Source organism: Sorex fumeus, unplaced genomic scaffold, assembly GCF_029834395.1.
Source record: "Sorex fumeus unplaced genomic scaffold, SorFum_2.1 ptg000092l, whole genome shotgun sequence".
In the NCBI taxonomy this organism is placed as follows: domain Eukaryota; kingdom Metazoa; phylum Chordata; class Mammalia; order Eulipotyphla; family Soricidae; genus Sorex; species Sorex fumeus.
In genome coordinates, this window is record NW_026606149.1 from 8,235,573 (window position 1) to 8,259,693 (window position 24,121).

The following is a 24,121-nucleotide window of genomic DNA, read 5'->3' on the forward strand; positions in this document are numbered from 1 at the left end:
TTTGTGCTGCCCTAGGGCTCTGTGTGTACAATTGCTCCAATACTCCCTTCCTTTTTTTCCCCCACCGGAAAATCTCCTCACCAATGCAGGCACTTCCGGCAAGGCTACAGCTCAAGGAAGCTGGAATTACTTGAAGTTTTGAACTGTGAGATCCTCAGATAGACCCTTGAGAATGATGGATCTTCATGGAAATTGTAGAAACCGCCAAATATGCCTTATGGGTAGACATGAGTACTCAGAGCTAAATGTGTGGGAACAGACATTCTTGTAGAAGCTTACGCCAAATGGAGATTTCTCAGGAAAATCTTCCAGAGCCCAATTTGGCCTGCGGGAACTTTGGTAAGTTATTTAATGCTTCAGATCACCCTTTTTCTTTTTTACAAAAAAGTCCCACTTTCTCTACTGTACCGGTTGTTTAAAATAGCTGATTAAAATGGATGCTCAAAGCTTTTTTTAAAATCAACTATGGAGATGTTAAAATTTAACAATGAATTTTATTGTTAAACAACAACAAATGAGAAAAAAAAATTTTTCTAAAGTCAAAGATGAATCAAGTAATTCCCAGGGCAGGAGTTTACAAATTAAATATCTGAGCTGGAATACTTACGGATTTAAATGTCTCAAATAAAAGTAACATTTAAAACACATTAGATCAGTTAATAATTAGGCACTTTGATAGCACGCTTTTGTTAGCTGGCTAAGCTTATGCCATCTCAACCACTTGCTTTGTTCTCTGCTTCTATGACATCTTTCATTTTTTTAAACTATTGATTATAATGTGAATTCAGGTGGGATACAAGTAGTTTGAAGCCTTTATGGCCTTTTCGGTGTCAGTAGCCTAAACTGTCAGAATACAAAACTGGTCCTAGAGAGAAGAACGTTTGATTTTTCCTATAACAAGGACAGGGACACCCTGGGAAGAGTGCCATTAAATGTCTGTAGTGGATGCATCTCTACTCACCCACGAAGTCTTCCAAGGCGAGGTCAAGAGTAAGAGGAATTCTTGTGGCATGCACTAATTTTGGCTAAAGTCTAAATAAGATCCTTCCACATGATCTCAATGTCCTCCTACCTAAGTAAGAACACATACTTAGTACCAGGAGAGAAATGTGACCTCAGTTATAGGCAAAGACTTACTAAAACCCATTTTAGGAAGGACATGACGCATACTTTAGAATACCTGATAAGCACACTTATCCGTGAAACAGCCTTTGTCAAAATGACGCTGTCCAGCCGTAATTATTCCTGACTGATGCCTCACCCTCTACATTTAGCTTTTATGCAATGTAATGTGATGGGGACAGAACGACATCTGCTGTCTTAAGACCTGAGTTCAATGATAAAATTCAAGTTCCAGCCCTGCCATCCTCATGACACTGTAGCACTGTCCTCCTGTTGTTCACTGAGTTGCTCCAGCGGGCCCAGTAACATCTTCATTGTGAGACTTGTTGTTACAGTGTTTGGTTATTGAATACATCACGGGGAGCTTGCCAGGCTCTGCTGTGCAGGCGAGATACTCTCAGTAGCTTGCCAGGCTCTCCGAGAGGGGCGGAGGAATTGAACCTGGGTCAGCCAGTTGGCCGTGTGCAAGGCAAATGCCCTACCAACATGGAAACATGCATGAGCTCTTTAGGTCTCATCTTAGAAATGTGGTAAAGGAGAAAAACTTGTTTCTTCTTGGACTACTGAGACATTTGCATGGACACTGCCTCTGAGCATGGCGATCTTCTTCATGATCTTCGTCTCACTCCCAGCTGCCTACAGGGTGCTCAGTAAGTGTGGACCATTATTCATTCTGTTGTAGTCGTTTTATTTTCCATTTAAAGTAACTATTAAAGTAACTATTTAGTAAATAAAGACAATTGATTTATTCTTTAGCAAAACAACTGAAATACAACGAAATGTCTTCAGATGTAGAACTCTGAGAAGCACGAAAGAGAAGTGAGCATGGCTTCAATGAGACTTTACGAAGTTTCATTCATGATAAAACTTTAGCATGCATGGGTGCTACATCACATACAATTTTGCTGATTAAGGCTGTTTTAAAATGACTTTTAAATAAAAATTATGGGGACCCTTAAAATATTCTTAGAGCAATTTTGGATGCTCCATATTAACATTTTCCATCTTCTTTGGGTTGACTTTAGGGGCAATAGCTATTTCAACCCTGATGATTCATCACATCAGCCCAGTGAAACATGATTCATTGTCTGCAGAATGTTGAATTTGCATCGACAGGCAGATAATCCCCAATAAGTGATTAAGAATAAAAGCATATAACATCTTCTTGGTTTCCACTGAAGTAAAAAAACCACAAAAATCTACAGAGAATTTCAGTGGCATATAATGAAATAATCTATGAAAGGGCTTTAAAATGTTGGATGAGTCAAATCCGAGTAAGGTATTATTACCACTTCTACTGCTATCACAACTTGTACTGTTAGTGGTGATGTCAGTGACACAATGCCCTTTGCACAGGAAAGGGTAATAATATTATTGTCATTTGCGAAGACCCCCCTTCCTCCTGGCTCACCACCACATGCCTGTACACTCAAACGGTATTTAATCTTCTCAACCACTGAACGGAGTTAATCAGATGCTCCAATCATAAGTGAAGACTGTGAGACAGTGAGTCATTGAGTAACGTTTCCAGAGTGAATTGCAGAGGTAACAGGCTCCAGGATTTCTTCTTTCTTCCTCGCTTTCTGTATCTCCAGGCTGCCTGATGAGGTTTGACAAGTGGCAGAGCTCAGGATTAAAGGAAGGGACACAAGTCAAAATCAGATTCCCTTCATTTCTTCGTTTCTGGGTGCTTCGTGTCAGAGGAACACAAAGGAAATCAGCATCCCCAAGGGACACTGGATCCATTTGCACGGAGGTTTTGTTCAAGCATTTGTGTTAGGCGTCTGGGGCTGTGGAGAGCCTGAGAGCTGCTGGGCAGGCAGTCTGAGATGAGAGAAGCCCCGTGGTGCACGGGCCCTCTGCGGAGTTCACTTTCCAAGAGATGTTTTCTCTTCCTGACAGTCCTTTATCAAGTCCTTTAGTTGAAAAAAGACACAAAACATTTGAAGAACCACTTTAATGATCTTTAATGATCTTTAATGAAGAACCAGTTTAATGATCAAATGTTAGCATCATCTAAAAACCACCTTTGTAGAAAAATCTAAAACAATGTTTGACAAAACGTCTAGGTTCAGAGGCCTAATCAAGTCAACTACAAGTAATTATCCTCACAGTGCTGGTACATGTTAATCGGATCCAATACCCTATACAGAATATTTCCTTGGGCAGTACCTTTGCTACAAGAGCCACTTGTGCTTGGGCTGATCACGATCATGATCATCCTGTTGTTCGTCCATTGCCTCGAGCAGGCACCAGTAACGTCTCCTTCATCCTAGCCCTGAGATTTTAAAGTGCCATATTCAAGGCTCTTTCAGGGCTAGGAGAATGAGACCCATCATTGTTACTTGTATTTGGCATATTGGGCATGCCATGGGGAGTTTGCCAGACTCTACTGTGTGGGCAGGTTACATTCGGTAGCCTGCCAGGTTGTCCAAAAGTAAGAATGAGATAATAAGATAATAAGCTTCCAAGAGCTGGGTTTTATAGTCTCTGGATCTTGGCCGTTAATGGGATTACACGGCGCCAGGGGGTCTGGTGGTGGGTGTGACCCCTGTCTACTGGAAGATGGAGGATCTGGGTGGAGGATGCTCAGCCCCGATCCGAGCAGAGTCTCCTGCCCGCGTGCCTGGCTGTCCTCACCGGGGTCCCTTGGAGGGGGGCAGGTTCAGTTTCCCTCCCCACCCTGAGCAGAGCTCTAGCAGCCAAAGACCTTCAGAACCAGCCACAACCATGCTGAGACCACTCTCCACACGCATGAAGGTACCGGCAGAGGATCAAAGGCATGCAGGTCCCGGGGCTGAGATCTCCAAGCTTGTGCTGATAGGCATGATAAAATTTCCGAAATTTCATCCCTACCTCCACATCAAGCTATCATTATGGTCTGTCCCTTCTCAAACCTGTTCTCCTTGCTCCTACTCTAGTTCCCAAGTAACCCATCGTCAGTCATTTAGAAACAAAATCAATTTTGATACTTCTTTATTTAAAAGGCTACATTGGGGGGCAGAGTGATAGTCCAGTGGATAGTGTGTTTACCTTACATGTGGTTAACTTGGGTTCGATTATCAGTACTTTACAAGGTCCCACAAGCATGGCAGGAGTTATCCCTAAGGTCAGAGACATAAGTAAACTACAGTTGGGTGTGGCCCAAAGTAGCACATATATATGATATATATTATAGAAATAAATGAATATTAATCTATCTAGATATTTATATATAAATGCACATATAGATATGTGAACACACACAGGTTGCATTGGTTTCCTGTTTCACTCAGTGAAAATCATGCCACGTGCCTTTCTCAACCTCTTGCCCTGTAATTTTTGAATCTCTCCTGCCTGCCTATCCTCACCTTACTTAGCAGCACAGCTACACACTGTGCCTTGTGATCTTGCACTATTTTTTCTCTATCTCAGACATTCTTTGCCCAAATGATCGATTCCTTCAACTTATCACACCCTTGCTCTGATGATGATCATATTTCTTACATACTATGGACAATTTCTTGGAATTTTTCCCGAGAAAATTTCTTGAAATGTTTCAAAACAAACTTTTCTATATAGTAAGTGGTTAACAAACTAGAACTTCACTTCCTAAACCATTTGATTTCCAAGGTAGATATAAAAATGTGCATGAAAAGGGAATGAAAGCAAATTCTTTCAAAGGTTTGCAGAATGGAGTTAGTACAGATTTCTGTGTTCAAAGTGCTATGATGCCATAAAATGATTCACCGAATGTGATAAGCTCCAAAAGTGCTATGATAAGGAATCACTATCTTCTGCTTGGATGAGCTGGTCAAGGGGATAGGGGCATGACTCCTCAATTCTTGAGCTTCAAACAAGGATAATTCTCTGAAGGCATGTGGCCCTGTAGTATCAGAGGGTGTCTGTGCTTTTATGACACCATCATCTCGTGGCTGCTGTGCCAAGGAACAGAGTGCAGGATCGCAGAGGGCTTTTAGTGGCCACACTGTTTGCTGACCGATGTCTTTTTCTGCTCACATGCCTGTGCTCAGGACCAGGGGATGCCATGAGGTGTTGCTTTACTCTGTGTCTAGAGAAAGAAAACAAAATGTGATTCAGCAGGTCAACAGTTGCTTAATGTTATTCTACTTGCAGAAAACATCACATGACAAATAGCATTTTATTTTACAATTTTGATCTTCAACATTCTCATTAATTTCTTTTTTAAAAATTGTCTTATTAAATCACTGTGCGATACATGGTTACAAAGTAGTTCATGATTAGGGGCCAGAGTGATAGCACAGTGGGTAGGGCATTTGCCTTGCACACGGCCAGCCCGGGTTTGATCCCCGGCATCCCATATCATCCCCCGAGCACCACCTGGAGTAATTCCTGAGTGCAGAGCCAAGATCAACCCCTGAGCATCGCTGGGTGTGACCCAAAAGCAAAGTTGTTCATGATTAAGTTTCAGTCTTATGATGTTCCAACACCTGTCCCTTCACCAGTGTCCATTTCCCACCACCATTGGACCCCATTTCCCTCCTGCACTTGCCTCCAGCCTGTTGGCAAGCATTTTTCTTCTTTCTCTTTCTCTTCTCTTTCCTTTTGACCATCATGGCTTGTAATACATGTACTGAAATATTATCATGTTTATTCTATTACTAACTTTCAGTTCTTGCACAGAGTGATCATTTTCAACTGTCATTGTCATGGTGGCCTCTTCTCTGTCCTAACTGCCCTGAACACCAACACTTGTGGCAAAGAAGCTTGACAAACACCCATGTAGTTGATTCCAGTGAGAAGACCGCCTCCACATTTATACACTTAGAACCACGGAGCTATCTTTACAATTAACTTAATTCAATTTTCTTTGTTTCATTAACATGCACAGAGATTTTTATTGCTTGTTTGAGTTACATAGAGTAACTTTTTATTTTTCTAACATGAAATTACATGACTTATATTGGCCCATATCCACCTCTTCTTCCCCATTTTCAAGTTCCCTCTGAAGGACATTTTCCACCTTTGGGTTAGGTTCAGGGCTGGGGATATCAAGCCTTTGGGCCATATAAGGTCTGAAAAGTCTCATGGTCTGTCTGTAGAGCCTGATAGAGCAGACATGTGTATTTTCCTTTAGATGTCTGCATCCCAGCTGTTTGTATGTTCCACAAATGATGTGATTATATATACCAATGACCCTCAGGAGAAAAATGCTTCTTATCCTTGGTCAATAATGACATTGTAACAAGAATTTTCCTACATATGCTTTGTATGTATGCTTTTTTAATAAGGAAGCTGAATATATAGGAAATTTTCAAATAGGCAACATATAATATATATCGAGATATTAAAAGAAATGTTTTGAAGTCCCAGAAAAAAAAACATGATAGAAAAATCTAGATGACCTTTGGTTGAGTTACATCCCATAGATTCAACACCAGAGGTGAGACCATTGACAGAATTAACAGGTTGATCTTGATTAATTACTAAAATTTTTACCCTGTGAAAGACACGGTTAGAAAAATAAGATAAGCCACCGACAGGAAGAAAAGACATATTTGCAAGACTGTCACTGTCACTGTCCTCCCATTGTTCATCGATTTGCTCAAGTGGGTCCAGTAACATCTCCATTGTGACATTTATTACTGTGTTTGGCATATTGAATATGTCACCAGAGCTTGCTAGGCTTTGCCATGCAGGCGAGATACTCTTGGTAGCTTGCAGGGCTCTCTGAGAGCTCCGAGAGGGCCAGAGAAATTGAACCTGGGTCGGCCAGGTCGGCTGCGTGCAAGGCAAACACCCTACCCACTGTGCTATCACTCCAGTCCTATCTGATAAATCACATCAGATATAGTGACGCATCATAAGACACACCCTACCCATTTTCCATAGTTACCACACCATATTTGATGGGGTTCAGACAGTAGGCAATAAATCATAGAGGAATATATATATATATATATATATATATATATATATATATATATATCAGAGAGCCCGGCAAGCTACTGAGAGTATCCTGCCTGCACGGCAGAGCCTAGCAAGCTCTGCGTGACATATTCAATATGCCAAAAACAGTAACAATAAAGCAAAAATAAAGCAAAAAAAAATCTGTCCAAGGTGCTGGAGTGATAGCACAGCGGGTAGGGTGTGTGCCTTGCACGTAACAGACACCTGATTCTATTCCCAGCATCCCATATAGTCCCCTGAGCACTACCAAGAGTAATTCCTGAGTGCAGAGCCAGGAGTAACCCCTGAACATCGCCGGGTGTGACCCAAAAAGCAACAAATAAATAAATAAATAAAAATTTGCCAAAGACCTAAAGAGATACCTCTTCAAAGAATCTGTAGAAAGCTATTCAAGATCAGATTTCAGTCGTACAATGAAAAACTTTGTTCAATGTATCTCACAGTGAGTCCATTAAAAAATTAAAAGTAAAAAAGCAGAATGTATAGAATCTGGCAAGCATAGAAAATCAGAATGTTGGCCAATGACATATCATCAGAGAAATTTCAGTAGAAACAGGTATTTTGTTTTATGGACACAAAGCAGTCAAGTCACCTGAGAAGTTGTATTGACATCTTATTGACATGCTAAAGGTCCTTGACGACTAACCCTAGAGATCGTTTTCTCTGGTATCTAGTCTAAGCAAGAAAACCTCATGTCATTGCAAACACCTGTACATGGCTGTTCTTGGGAGCTTTATTTGCGATTACCACAATAGGAAAGCAACCAGGATGTCTTTCAGTGGGAATGGGCAAATAAACTGTACTTCCAGACCACAGTATATTTGTTTTTATCTCCTCACTAAAAATAAATGGAAGATCTGCAGTTCCATCATATGACACTACAGATTAAACAAAGCGCATCTGAGACACTGCGATGCCATCTGATCCTGACTCTCAGACAGGGAGATTGTGAAAGGTTTTCACAGTGGCATGATCAGCAGTTAGCAGTGTTCAAGAGAGAAGGAAAATAAACAAGTGGAATAAAAGGATTTCTATAGCGATGAAGTTATCCTTTATCACACTGCAGTACCAAATAAGTGCTATCAGATGTAGGTATAGACCTACAGACAGCGCCATGCCAAGAGCAAACTGGAATATAAACTGTGGACTTTGGACGATACTGACGTACAAGTCCATCACCTTTTGTTTTCTTTTCTTGGGTTTTGTTGTGGGGCTACCCTGCCCCTGCACTGCTCAGGGCTTAATCCTGGCCGTGTGTCCAGGGATTACTCCGGTGGTGTTATGGGAACCAAATGGAATTCTGGGGGTGTCAACTTGCATTCAGGGGAAGCACATTGTCCCCTTTGGAGCTCTCAGTGCACATCAGGGTCTTTAGACCGTATTTTCCTCTTCTGGGGGATGCTGATATTGGAGAAGCTTAAGCAAGTGTGTGGGCAGAAGACTAAGACATGTTTAATCTGTTCGATTTTACCATGATCTTAAAACTGCTGTCGATATCTCGATATCAAAGCCTGCTAAAAATGTCTCTCAACCGAGTCATGTTAGTGTAAGCTGCAATTCATCTTGGGAAGTTGACCCCTCATCTCGCTGGACAGGGTCCTACAGGAGAGAGAGAGAGAGAGAGAGAGAGAGAGAGATTGAACTGAAAGGAGCAGAACTACCCCTTTAATGAATGACTTTCTGAGGAACTACCAATTTGCACACTTAGTTGATGGGTCAGTAACATTCATACTTATCTCTGCTGTAATCATACTGCAGAGTGTTTAGAAGTGACATCCCACAATGTCATTTTATTTTATGTTTCAGCAAAAGTTAGTGAAGGTAAACACTGGCATCTAATAAAATAATACATTGTTTTTCTTGTTCAACAAATAGATATGCCTCAGTGTTGTAATGGATAAAATATGTAATATATACTTAGCAACATGAAAAATTCCTCCTCAGTCTTTTGCCAATGTGTTTGTACTTTGCTGCATAGAGCAACTCTATGAGCTATGATCTTAGGTCATTTGCCTGTAGAGGGGAGGTTCTGGCCTTTTATCATCAGTGTCACACTTTGTCTCTGTATCAGTTTCCTCCCACTTCCCAAAGATGTGCCATGAGGACTGGTAGGGCACTTGCCTTGCCTGTGGTTGACTCATCCACCCCCAGCACTGCTTATGGTCCCTTAAGTAGCACCAGGAGTGGTCCCTGAGTGCAGAGCCTAGAGCAAGCCCTGGGCACAGCTGTCTATGATCCCTTTAAAATGAACGACCAAAGATGTGCACTTGAAGTTCACCTGCCTCAGCTGAACTGTGATTATGTCTGTGTGTGAGTAGAAGCATGAATGTACTGTGCGCTTGTGTGCGTGCACGCGTGAGTGCATTTGTATGTGTGTGTGTGTGTGTGTGTGTGAGTGTGTGTATAGTGTGTGTGGTTTATACTCACAGATAGAAAACTCTCTGTTTTAAATGATTGTTTGATTTGTGAAGTCTTTATTTTTTACTTTATTTTTAAGTCTTTATTTAGACCTGTTTCTGCCAGGCACGGTGGGTTGGTCTTTTCATTCTGTGAATCTGATTTTTTTTTCCCTTGAAACCTATGGTTCTCAGCATGGTTGCTTCTCACTTTATTTCTTCCTGTTATATTTATTTAGTAGTCTTATATTAGACCTCGGGTGGAGCGATAGCACAGCAGGTAGGGCGTTTGCCTTGCACACGGCCGACCTGGGTTTGATTCCTCCACCTCTCTCGGGCCCGACGAGCTACCAGGAGTTTACAGCCTGCATGGCAGAGCCTGGCAAGCTCCCTGTGGTGTATTAAACATGCCAAAAACAGTAACAACAAGTCTCACAATGGAGACGTTACTGGTGCCCGCTCGAGCAAATCAATGAACAACCGGAGGACAGTCCTACAGTGCTACAGTGCTTCATTTAGAAATTCAGTGATCCTTCTGTGACCAGTTCTGTCATAAGAACTTAATTCTTTTTTAATATCAGTTAGACATTTGGTTTCTTTATATGTTGTTTAACTTAAAATCGCTGTTCTCCAAATCCTATTGATGACTTAAGTGAGGATTTTTTTTATAGTAAGCTGTCAGCAGTGATAACTTATTTGTACCTAACTTATTATTCAAACTTGGTCCATTAACCACAAAAGCTTGGAACATCCATGAGCCCCAGTTTCAGCCTGACTTTGTCATTTGTGATTTTCTAGCTCTCATTAAGAGCTCTGTTTTGAGAGTAAACTCTGCCGCAGTCCATTAGTTTACTGCATTCAACCAGAGAGAATGTGACCAAGATATAATGCCCTACTTGGTTTAAAGACGATATTTAAAAGAAAACTAAAATGGAGTGTTTGTAGTTGTAATTTTTGGTAATGAGCATTTTCCTTACAAAGTTTTCTTTTTTTTTCTTGTTTTACACGGAGGGCATTATTTAAAAAGATGACGCAATAGTTGATCACAATGAAGTTTAATGGAGTTAGTTCTCAGAGTCCTTGAATGAATCAGCAATGGAACTAAGGAAGTGTAACCGTTCCGATGAAGGAGACTCACTATTTAATCAGTGCAATTCATAGCATGATGAGTTTACCAGGACATTCAGGACAGACTCACTGACAGAATGACTAACATGCCTGATGACAATAATGAGCTAAGCACTAATCACAGAAATAAGAAAAGACTGAGACGCATTTGCTATCCTGGATATTAAAAAAAAATCTGCATTTGTGAAAATTTTCAAAAAAATGTTAATTTTCCAAAATCAAGTATTAGGTATTTAAATTAATATTGAGGGTAGTTTTTAAAAAGCATTTATTTTTTTCTACTCAATCAGACTTGTTTTAAATTCATTACGTGTTATCTGGGTGTATCTTATATTCTCAAATTTTATAAGTGCAAGGTTTGATAAGTTGTTTCAGCTACATATTGATGTCATCCTTTCAAAGGCTGTAAATCTATATTATTATTAATGTGAAATATTTAATAGTAATACCATATTTATCTAAAGAATATTAGAGTAAAACTCAGAGATTATTTGACATGTCAAGAAAAAAATAAAGATTTAGTCAGAGTCACTAGCACATTTGTACATTTTTTAAAAAATAGCAGATATGTGGGGTCAGAGAGAGAGTAGAAGAGGTGAGTCACTTGCCTGGTAGAGAGCTGACCTGAGTTAGACTTCCAGGACCATGTTCAGTCTCCCCTGAGCTATGTCAGGAGTGATTCTTGAGCACAATACCAGGAGTAAGTACTAAGCAGAACTGGATATGCCCCAAAACAAACAAATAAAAGCAAAGAACAGTAGATACATTTATAAACTAGAAGCAAAATAATCTACATGTGAGTATATAGAAGAAAAATGATATTCCTAAAATATGGGCTAATGTGAACTTATTAAAACTGTGTATATTGATCAAAAATGTGAAATCAATTAAAAATTTATGAAAGAATATTTTGGCAATTGTACAGATAACTAATAGTATTACAGTTGTATTAACAATGTAATCTAATTTTACCTGCCATTCATTAAAATTAAAGAATGTGTCATAATAATATTAGAATATATTTATTTGTTGCTTGGACAGAATATTTGTTATGTGGACAAAATTGATAATAGAATTTTTCTTAAAGGTTAAAAACTACAAAATTATCATGAACAAAATCAGAATAAAACTACACAAATGTGAAGATAGTCCATATTCATAGATAGAAAAACTCAGGGTTGTCATGACATCTATTGTTTCCAACCTAGACTGTAGACTAAACGTAATTCCAATTAAAATCCCAGGTTGTTTGTGTACACATAAAGCTGACTCTAAGATCTATAGAGACTGAAAGACCCATAAGAGTCAAAACGATACTGAAAGAGAGGAACCAAAGTGGAAGACTGACACCCCCAGTTACATGACAAACTACTCTAATCTTGACATTGTAATATAGGTGGAGTGATTAGTAGATTATCATAATGTAGTAGAACACCATAAGTTAGACTTATTAATTACAATCAGTTGATTTTTAATTGCATTTTAAAACAATACAGCAAAGATAGTCTCTTCAACAATGGTGATAGAATAACTGTGCATACACAAACACACACAACCGTATACATATGGATATATATGTATACCTATATATGTGGATGTACATGTATGGATGTGTATATACATGTGTGTATATATGCATGTATCTACATCTGGGCTGGAGTGATAGCACAGCAGGTAGGGCGTTCGCCTTACACGCGGCCAACATGGCCGACCCGAGTTCGATTCCTCCTCCCCTCTCGGAGAGCCCGGCAAGCTACCGAGAGTATTCGATATGCCAGACACAGTAACAACAAAGTCTCCAATGGAGACGTTACTGGGCCCGCTCGAGCAAATCGACGATCAACGGGAGGGCCTTTACCTTTACCTTTACATGTGCATGTATATTTGACTGTACATTCTCTATAAAATTAAAAATTAATAAAAGTCATAAATGTTAAACTGAAGTATACAAAACCAAAAAATACCATAGGAGAAATATCTTGGTGACTGTGGGGATATGGATACTGCAGAATATTAAACAAGCAAATGAAAAACTGGACCTTATTGAAGTTATTGCATCATTCATGTGAAAGACTTTCAAGGAGTCTGCCAATTTAAAATGTTTCCATTAAAAAAAAAGTGTCACAGACCTTGACAGACACCTTGTTGAAGAGACCATAGAGGCAGAAGAGAAGCCTGTGAGATGCTCCACCTCACGGTTGGGGGCAGCCCCGCTGCAGCTCCAGCCTCTACGGGATGGTCCAAGAGCCCAGGAGCACCACCGGATCTTGTAGCAGACTACGGGGTTGGCTGAGAATCACTCAGGCTCATTTCCAATAAAGAAATAGTCAGGATTCCCAGCATTTTAGAACTTATTATATGAAAGACTTGGATCACACAAAAATGCCCACGGTAGCAAGTTGATGAGAAGGGCCAGTCCAAAGATGTGCCTCTCCATTGGTAGGAAAGGGCTGAACAGAACTGCCATAGACACCAGATTTAGGACAGAAATCTCAGAAAGTTGCCCTCAAGAGGGAATTATAGGGACTAGAGCGATAGCATAGCGGGTAGGGCATTTGCCTTGCACGTGGCTGACGCGCGTTAGACTCCCAGCATCCCATATGGTCCCCTGAGCACCGCCAGGAGTAACTCCTGAGTGAAGAGCCAGGACTAACCCTTGTGCATCTCCAGGTGTGACCCAAAAAGAAAAAAAAAAGAGGGAATTATAGGCTTTAGGGGAACCTCAGAGTTGAGTGTTCTATGAAAGAAAAAGGATTATTTATTTATTAAAACTCTTCTTCTACAGACAAGGAATGAAAATTCTGAACTATGATGTATAATTGGGGCTGGAGCAATAGCACAGCGGTAGGGTATTTGCCTTGCGTGCAGCCAGCCCAGCCGAGCCAGGTTCAATTCCTCCGCCCCTCTCGGAGAGCCCGGCAAGCTACCGAAAGTATCTCGCCCGCACGGCAGAGCCTGGCAAGCTCCCCGTGATGTATTTGATATGCCAAACACAGTAACAACAAAGTCTCCAATGGAGATGTTACTGGACCCGCTCGAGCAAATCGATGAACAATGGGAGGACCGTGACCGTGATATATAATTGCATTTCTGTTGCACTTAATGCTGTAGGGCAGGACTCCCCCCAAACTATTGGGCCTATAGCTCCCTTTTCAAAAAAATACTCAATGGCCCCCGGAAATCTATTAATTTTAAGCAGAAAGAAGCAGTGATGGATATGGATTCTTCTGTATATCTATATTTCTCCTTACAGCCTAGAGAGTCTTCTGCCCCCACGCCTGGCTGTCCTCACCAGGGCCCCTTGGAGGGGGGCGGGTTGAATTTCCCTCCCCGCCCCGAGCAGAGCCCTGGCAGCCGAAGACCTCCAGAACCAGCCACAGCCATGCTTAAGGCCACTCTCCACACGTTCGGATGAGCCTCACACATGAAGGAACCAGCAGAGGAACCCAGGCATGAGGGACCCAGAGCTGAGATCTCTAAGCCTGCTCGGATTTGGACTGGCCTCCTCCACCCAGATTCCCCATCTTCCAGTAGGTAGGTGTTACACCCACTAACTGCCTAAGGCGTCATGTTATCCCATCAACGGCCAAGACCCAGAGACTATAAAACCCAGCTCCTGGACCTCTCATTATCTAGTTCTTATTCTTGGAGAACCTGCCAGGCTACCAAGACTATCCTGCCTGCACGGCAGAGTCTGGCAAACTCCCCATGGTGTATTTGATATGCCAAAACCCAGTAACAATGATGGGTTTCATTCCCCTGACCCTGAAACTCGAATATGGCACTTTCTAAAATCTCGGGGCTTGGACGAAGGAGACATTACTGGTGCCTGCTCTAGGAAGTCGTTGAACAATGGGATGACAGTGATACAGTGATACAGCATACAACATAATAGAAAAAGATGTAAATAAAACAACTTGAAGATTAAAATCATAAGCTTAATTATTAAAATAAAAATAGTGTCATTTGCATTACACACAAAAATAAACAATATAGGAGGATACAATTAAAATAAAAGTGATAAATAATATTAATATAATTTTAAGTAAAGAAAGAATTTGGTGTACTGCTATAAATTTATTGATATTCATTTATTTTAGTCAGCAACATTCTTAAGTCACTACAATCGTCAATCAGTTTTTTTTTAGTTGACAGACTTTTAATTGCACTGAACCCAAGTATCATGCAATATGAAGTGTAATAAAACACGTGTAATATTAGCTCATAATCAAGCATGATTGTAGTTTTATAGTTATATTTATAGTTTTATAGTTGTATTTTTGCAACTAAAACTGCTTTTTAATTTAAATTTCAATTCTTCATTTTTATTACTTATCTTCATTATTAGTATTTTCTCCATGTTTGTACTTGAAAAAGTTCCCAAATCCAATATTTAAGAATATATACAGCTCAGTGGGCCAGAATATCTCCTTTGGATGTAGGGGTCCAGATTTAGTCTACCCCCATATGTTCCTCTGAGCACAGTTAGGAGTAATGCCTAATGGTCAAGTCAGGGTTTATTCCTAAGCACGACTGTGTGGAGCCTGAAATTTAAAAAAAGAAAGAAAAAAACCCCATCAAATCATCACATGACATCAGAACAGAGGGCCTCCAAGGGCTACAATAAAGATATCTTCATCAAGTTTTCCTATTATCAAAAATAAAAACTGAGAAATTAACTGAAGCACCTTTGTCCTCAATTCTGTTTGTGCAGAAGTTTTTGCTGCAAATGTGAAAATAGCAGTTTAAGTCTTGGATATATGTAGCTCATCACTTTGGAGTCATGGATTTGTTTAAATACATGCATTAAGCCAGTTTGACCAAAAAAGCTGTCATTTTGGAACCAATCAAGTTGCCTTGTGAAGCATCATCTTTGTTTTCTATGAAATTTAACACTGAGTCAACGTGTTTAAAAAACTATTCCAAATAGATGCCGTTTGATACCAATGAACTTCTGTATTAAGCAGCAAATGATTGAAAAAATAACTTTCAGTAGAAGATTTTTAATCTCTCAGTAAATGATTTCTACTGATTCCATTGGCTGCATTAATAATTTGAAGTTATGACCTATATAGGCATTAACTTGGATTTTTGGCAACTAAATATTGACAATATCTCATTATGTTAAAAGAGAAATCGAGAAGTTCTACATGGAGCTGGAGAAGTTCTATAAAGAAGACCACACCTTCTACAGGATCATTGTGGGTGATTTTAATGCCAAGATAGGACCGAGAAGATCAGCTGAAGAACTTCACATCGGGACCCATGGCCTGGAATGAAACGAACAGGGTGAGAGACTGTCTGAGTTCATCATGTCGACCAGGACCATCCATGGTAACTCACAGTTCCAGAAGGCAGAATCTAAACGATGGACATAGGAGTCTCCCGGTGGACGATTCCACAACGAAATAGACCACATCATATTCAATCAACGGTTTTGCCTGACCGATGTCACTGTTGTCCCAAAATTTCGAACGGTATCGGACCACCATCTCCTTCGTGCAAAATTCTACTTCACAGAGCAGGGAGAAAGGGCTGCAAAGTTCAAAAAGAGAACTCACAGAACGATCACCAACTGGGAACTCTTTGGCACTATTGCGGCAACAGGGGAAGATGCCATTGTTGACAACATTGACGAGGAATACGATCGACTGGTTCAGCACCTCCATGAATGTGCGAGGAACACCAAGAGAGAGATAGCCACAAAAAAAGCCTGTCTTCGAAAACTCTTGAGCTAATTCGCCAGAGTGGTTTGGCGCATGCCTCAGGCAACCGCAAACTAACGTCCGAGCTCGCAAAGCAGTGCAGAGACGCGATCAAGGAAGACCTCAAAGAGAGAAGAGCAGAAGTACTGGTAGATGCGGCAGAAGCTGGGAAAAGTATTCATAACGCCCGCCTGTCCTTCGCCAACTACAAGACCAAGATGACTGCCCTCCCACGTCCTGATGGATCCATCACATCCTCCAGAACGGCAATGGAGAAGATTATCCATGACTTCTACTCAAATCTCTTCGATAGCCATGTCCACTTGCTGACATACCAAATTCCACAGGATGCATATGTTGTTCCCAACGTTCTCCCTTCCAAAATCCAACACGCCATTTCGTCGGTAAAGAAACAAACAGCACCCGGCCCAGACGAGGTCAGACCTGAACACCTGAAGAACCTGCTGTCAGTACTCATCAATACACTGGCTCGGCTCTTCACTCGCTACCTGTCTGAATGCAAGATTCCGTCCCAATGGAAAACCAGCAGGACCGTACTACTGTTCAAGAAAGGAGACATCCATGACATTGGCAACTATCGCCCCATCTGCCTATTGTCTGTCATCTACAAGTAGTTCACTCGAGTCATCCTAAAAAGGATTGGCAGAACACTAGATGAAGGACAACCATGCGAGCAAGCCGGGTTCTGCAAAGGATTCAGCACCATCGACCATATCCACACAATAACCAAGCTCGTTGAGGTTTCTCGGGAGTTCAAGATGCTGCTCTCTCTAACGTTCATTGATTTAAAGAAGGCCTTTGATTCTGTTGAGACGGAAGTGGTCATTGAAGCCCTAGCCAATCAGGGGTTTCAAGCCCAATACATCAGGATCCTCCGTGAGCTGTATTGTGGATTCACTACCAGGATCTCACCATTCTACAAAGAAGTGATCGTTGATGTCAAGAGAGGGGTGCGGCAGGGTGATACCATTTCACCAAAACTCTTCAGTGCCACCCTGGAGAACATCATGCGACGACTGGAATGGGAAGGAATGGGAGTGAAGATAGATGGTTGGCAATTACACCACCTCCGCTTTGCTGATGACATTGTTTTAATAACACCAAACATCAGCCAAGCGGCACAAATGCTGGCCAACTTTGACCGTGAGTGTGGAAAGGTAGGACTACAGCTGAATCTTACGAAGACAATGTTTATGAGAAACAGCCTTGTTCCTGACGCCCCATCGCTCTCAATGTAACGACCATCTCCGAATGCAACAGCTATGTGTACCTAGGTCGAGAGGTCAACATGACAAATGACCTGGCACCCGAGCTGCGCAGGAGGAAGGGAGCGGCTTCGAATGCCTTCAAGAACGTCGAAGAAATAGCTAAGAGGACGAAGAACCTCCGGCTCCGGGCACATCTCTTTGATTCCACTGTTCTTCCTGCATTAATATATGTCTCAGAGACCTGGGCCCTACGCAAACAAGATGAGAACGCTATTCAGGTCTCCCAAAGAAGAATAGAAAGAGCTATGCTTGGAATATCACGTTTCACTAAAATGAGAGAAAGAATTTGGAGTTCCGACATCCGTCGACGATCAAGAATCAGGGACGGTGTCTCATTTGCCAAGGTGTCAAAAATCAGATGGGCTGGTCACGTAATGAGATTTAGAGACGACCGTTGGACTAGAGCTGTTACTGATTGGATTCCACAGGATGTCAAAAGACCGCGTGGCCGCCCACCTACCAGATGGTCAGACTTCTTCGTCAAGATCATGAATGATCGGTTTGAGGCCCTTCATGTTCCCGGAGCGAACAGATGCCATTGGGCTATACTAGCACGTGACAGGGACAAATGGAGACGTTACTGGTGCCTGCTCGAGCAAATCGATGACTAACGGGAAGTTAAATTAAATATTGACAATGGATGGCATGTACAGCAAATTAATTCCCAACTGCTTATTTTAAATTTGCCAGAAAACGCCTGTTTCATCATCAGAAACACTTGATAGGATGTTTATCAAATAATTTTTTTTTCATCTTCTATTCTTTCAATGCATAAGATACTGATTCTCTTTAGTCCAATTTTGTACATTTTTGACAAAAAAAATCCTTGGAAATATTTTCTAATTCTTTATGAATTGCACACATGCTAAAAGTAAGACTTTATTTTCTGGCAAAAAAAATTGACTCATCAAGCTGTACTGAGAACTGGGATGTTATCATTTACTCAAATCGTGATTCTTCAATATCACGTGCCATTTTGCAGTACAAAGAAGAATTAATAAGCTCTATCATGCCTAACGAACTCCCAATAATTTTCTAATGAATCAGTCATTGATTGAAAAAGCAATTATAAGATTTTTCATTGCTACTTGGAGAGCAACTAGATGAGATGACCCAGCGCAAGGTTTTATATTTTTTGGGGGGGTCACACCCGGTGATGCTCAGGGTTTATTCCTGGTTCAGCACTCAGGAATAACTCCTGGTAGTGCTCAGGGGACCATATGGGATGCTGGGAATCGAACCCGGCTTGGCTGCATGCAATGCAAACCCTACCCGCTGTCCTATTGCTCCAGCTCCTATGAGATTCTTTTACATCTTCTATGTCCAGAATCAGTCCCAAACCCTTTATGAAATGTGGATGCCATCATTTTCTGCATTCTCTTTTCTGCATCTCCCAGAGGATGGAGCAGGTATCTGCAGTGAGTGGGATGGGCTCTGCTTCCCAGACCACTGCAGTTCCCTGCTGAGTACCCTGCAGGTCTCTGCTGGGACCAAGCTCATCGCTCATTGTGAGTCCTCAGTGTGAGTAGGTCTGACTTTGAGCAGTGCTTAGAGTAGCTTGGTGCTTAGAGCAGTCTTAGAGTAGCTCCAAGGATACCTGGTTCTTCCACATAAAGAGACATCAGTTTCCTCAGAAACGTTTGCCTAGACATTATCCTGCTTGTGTTTCTAAAATTTCCAATCCACAGAAAGGTCTTTAAATCAGACACTACCAGAGCACTATTATTCTTGCTAAGTAAGGGCTTCCTTTTTATGACTATTTTATGTTTTTACTTAAAGGAGTTTATTTACTCCCAGGATGTCAGTTACTTCCGGGCAGGGCAAACACTTTCGTCTCCCACAACCCTCTCCCATTTGCCAGCCTCAGGCAGCTTCTCTAGTTCAAACCTGGGACTATCAGCAGCTCTATGAGGTGATTTTTAAAATAACTAAATTTTATTTGCTCACTTACTCAACACATATTTTTATTCCCGCAGAGGGCTTCTCTTTAGATGTAACATCAAAAAAAAAAAAAAGAATCTTTGACTATTTTCTTGAGGCTATTTCTAAATGCATTAAAGAAAACAAGCAAAATAGGAAAAATTCTGATAGTTAAAGTTAAATATTCTATAACATATGAATTCGCTATTTAAAATAAACAACAAGAAGAATGACAAGCATCTGACACTAGCCTCTGTGGGTAGGGCACTTGTCTGCACTCCCAACCCTGATTTGTTCCTGAGCATCACTGACAGTCCCCAGAGCCCCACCGGAAATGCTCCTTGAGTACAGAGTCAGGGGTGAATAAGTCCTGAGCACTGCAGCTGTGCACCCCTTCCCATCACGGTAGTCTAATTTTGTGAAAATTTCAGGATGAATGTTTTGCTATGACTGCAGTCTATTTCCTGAATAGCATGTTTATAAAATCTGCTCTGTGGTGATTGTTTTCTTCCCTTTTACTGAGAACATTGCGAAAATACAAGCTGGATCATGGACAAGTAAGGCTGGGTTGAAGTCAGCTAGCAAGTCCCTGGCCAAGCATACTTCTGACCAGTGGGCGTCTGTACTGGACAGGGAAACCTTGAGGTTCCACTTGTACCCGGGAAGTGGCATTGCCCATGATGAGTCCCAGATAAGGACAGAAATATCCCTTTCACAACCATTCACTGACCACTTATTTTATTCAAGAAGTTAGAGAGAAAATGCACCTCATCCTTGAAAAGAGGTCATAACTCTGACAATTATTGCTTTTTAAAATTTGGTATGGTGAGTTCACTCTCCAAAATTTATTTCCATCCCCACCGTGGAACTGGGCTAAATGTTTCCAAAATGTCATCGCTGGATTCTCTGTGTCTCGGGAAATAAATTGTACAATTAAAAGCACATAAACAGACTTTTATGGTATGTAATTTGCCTGTAGATAACTCTTACTCAGACAAAATTCCTTTACCTCCTGTAAGACACAAAATAAAAAGTGAAAGAGCTAATTTTTTCCCCTTTGGTTATTGGTCCACATCTGATAGTCCCAGGACTTTCTGCTGGCTCTGTCCTCAGGATTCACAACTGTCAGACTCAGGAGACTCTGTCGGTGCCCAGGATGAAATCAGGGTTGGCTGCAAGCAAGGCAAAAGTCCTCCTGGCTGTACAATCACATGGGCCAGCAAAGGCTACACTATCGAAAGACTGAACCCAATGCAGAATATGCTGCCACATATATTCATCATGTCCTGATGAGAGCAAATCATCAATGCTAGGAGAGAACTTTCACTTGGGAACAGACCTAGCTGTGCACAGGTCTTGCTCATGACTCTATGCTGGAGGTCACTGGTGTTTGGAGGGACCATAAGCCTCTGGCAAGGAACCAGGATGGACCAAAACCCTAGGCAAGCACCTTACCCCTGCTCCTGCTCCAGTCTGAGAAATAACCAGTGCCCTCCAGCTACTTAAGTACAAGTTTGAACCAAAGAAGTACCAAAAAATTCCAATTTTCTTATGTGCGTTAGAAGATTTTCTTATTAAACAAAAGAAGCACTGTAGCACTGTCCTCCCATTTTCCATCGATTTGCTCGAGCGGGCACCAGTAACATCTCACAGCAAATTGTGAGACTTGTTGTTACTGTGTTTGGCATATCGAATACGTCAGGGGTAGCTTGCCAGGCTTTGCCATGTGAGCGAGAGAATCTTGGTAGCTTGCTGGGCTCTCCGAGAGGGGCGAAGGAATGGAACCCGGGTCGGCAAGGCAAACAACCTACCTGCTAAAAACCCTCACGTTTAATAAAATCTAGAAACGTAACATTGCAAGTGTATCTGTGGCGATTTAGGCACAGTGATAAGGGTGGGTGTCGGATCCGGGTTCTTGCGGTTGTCAGAACCAATAGATTGTGTCCAGAAACACAGAGAGGTCTCGGGCAGCAGGACAGCTTATGCTGGGGTCGTCCAAAGGCACACATCCTCCTGCTCCACTTCCGCTTCTCAGACTCAGCCCCATGCCAGGCTTGTTACAGAGGCCACCAAGATGTCTTCTCACACTTCCAGTCCCAAGCCACTGCCTGCCTACTGTCCCTTCAGAAGTGTCCTCACAGTTCTGCATTCCTCTCTTCATAATTTTGTCATCTAAACAGAGAACTGCAGATTCTCCATCTAGTGCTCTCCAGACTGGAAGGTTGAGTCCTGCTCTGCATGTGGCGTTGAGATCTTTTAGCATTGTTCTTTTCCACCTTTCACTCCCACAGACCAGTGAAGAGAGAAATGCATTGGAGAGCGATGAGGCAGGAAAAACGCCAATTTATAATAAGAGTATTAACGCACACACATATATATTGCATTTGCCTTACATGCAGCCAACCCAGCCAACCCAGTTTCGATTCCTCCACCCCACTCGGAGAGCCCAGCAAGTTACCTAGAGTGTCTTGCCCGCACGGCAAAGCCTGGCAAGTTACCTGTGATGTATTCAATATGCCAAACACAGTAACCACAAGTCTCACGATGGAGAAGTTACTGGTGCTCACTAGAGCAAATCGATGAAAAACGGAAGGACAGTGCTACAGTGCTACTGTTTTTAATAGCCTCACTCTGAGGCAGGCACACTGGGGTTAAAGGGCAATAATTTCTTCGAGAAGCAGCAGGAACTTTCTGGAAACCATTCCTAGTCCCTGCTTAGTAGATGAAACCACCAAACTACAGCACAGTCTTTCACCAAATTGCCTTCTCAGGAAGCGTTTGAGTTCAAATTCTAGGACATCAGTATAGGGTTTCTCTTTTGGATCTGTCTCAGAACATGACCTAGCACAGTTTTGAAAACTGTGGTAAACAAGCAACAAAAAGAATGTAAATGGGCAAAACAAGTGAAACAATGCTTTATCAAATAAGTTCCTTGTGCAATACTCGTCCCTACTCTGAGCACTAACTGTGCTAGCAGGTATCACTGACCCCACAACAAATGTCTCTAAACGTCCTTTTGAACAGCACTTCCTGTCTCTCAGTTCTGACTGGCCAGAGAGTTCTTCTGCTCTCTGGCTGTTTTGCAAGACCTACGTTACCACTTCAAGTGGCAGGAAGATTGAAGCCTGGTAATTCTGCTGGAACCTGTGCTTTTTGGTTTCTGGACTTGGTCACTCTATGGAAGAGCCTCCTGATGAGAAGCGTCTTCTGTTAGCATCACTGGCCATGGACTGGTCAATGCAGCTTCTTCTGCAGTGTTCTGTCCAGCTGATCACAACACCAAGTCATGTACAGGCAGAAAAATCAGTCTTCATCTTTGAGAGCTGCAACTAGAAGTGGTGCAGGAGGAAGTCGTGGGGAGGCCATATTTGGAATCCATCCTCAGATTTCCTGGGAAACACAGTTTCCATGGACTGCCTTCCGAGAAAGTACAGTTTTTACCCCTGCAGCATATTTTACAGTCTAGTATATCATATGATTTCTTTTCGAGTCTAAAATAAACTTTCTTTCAAAGGACTCTGACTCACAGAATGTGGTTAATTCCTCTCACACCTGACAAAGCAACGCCTCTCCTCTGGGTTTCAATAAGTAAAGCCGATCCAAGAACTTTATTTCTTTGGGCTATTAAAATATCATCGTGCTACAAACTACAAAGCAAATACAGCACGCACTGATTATCTTGTCATCAGAATGCCTCATTATGTCTTTCTTTTAATGAGGAACGTATTTGTGAAATTCCTGAGCTATGAAATGCATTCTAATTAATTCGGGGATGTTAACTGGTTTCAAAACTGCTATATATGAAGAATCAGTTTACCAGACACAGTCAGTTCCATGTTATAGACTGTTTACAATGTTATGTCGTCTGGCCGTGGCATCAAAATTAAAACAGCAATTCATACTTGAAGCAACTTTATGCCAATTTAATCTTGAATTGGAATACCTCCTACCCTCCCAGGAAGAAGAAAATTTATATCCTCATGCATATAGCTAAACTCATTTCAGATAGTTTATTTAACATTATCAAACAATTCACCCAACTGGCATATTTAATATGAGTTTGGTGGTCAGCCTCTTTAGCCTTTCAATATCAACCTATCCATGAAGTTATTTGCTTATCTGATTTTATTTTCATGATGTATCATGAGACTTCTAATTGATAATAAATCCAATTTTATGATACCCTTTGGCTTTTTGATGCTTCACATGAGGACTTATGCACCCCTTTTCTCTCCATCTTGATTATCATTGTCAGCAAATGATCATGCATAATCCAGGCTTGCAGAGTGTATACATACCCAAAGAAGCAGCAAACATAGATGAATAAGAACCTTTGTTGAAAGAAACACTATTCCATAAACTGGGTTACAGTAAATACAGCGTTAGTCCTAATTTTTGGGGGTGTTTTCTTTTTGTGGGGGGACACACCTAGAAGTTCTCGGGGTTTATCCCTGGCTCTGCACTCAGGAATCACTCCTGATTGTACTTGAGGGAAAATATGGGGTGTTCGGATTCAAGCCCAATTGTGGTTGTGTGCAAGGAAGGTGCCCTGTTTGCTGTACTATATGTTCAACCCTCTAATTTTGTTTTATGTGACTGCAAATACACATAGAGGCATTGTAAGTCATGT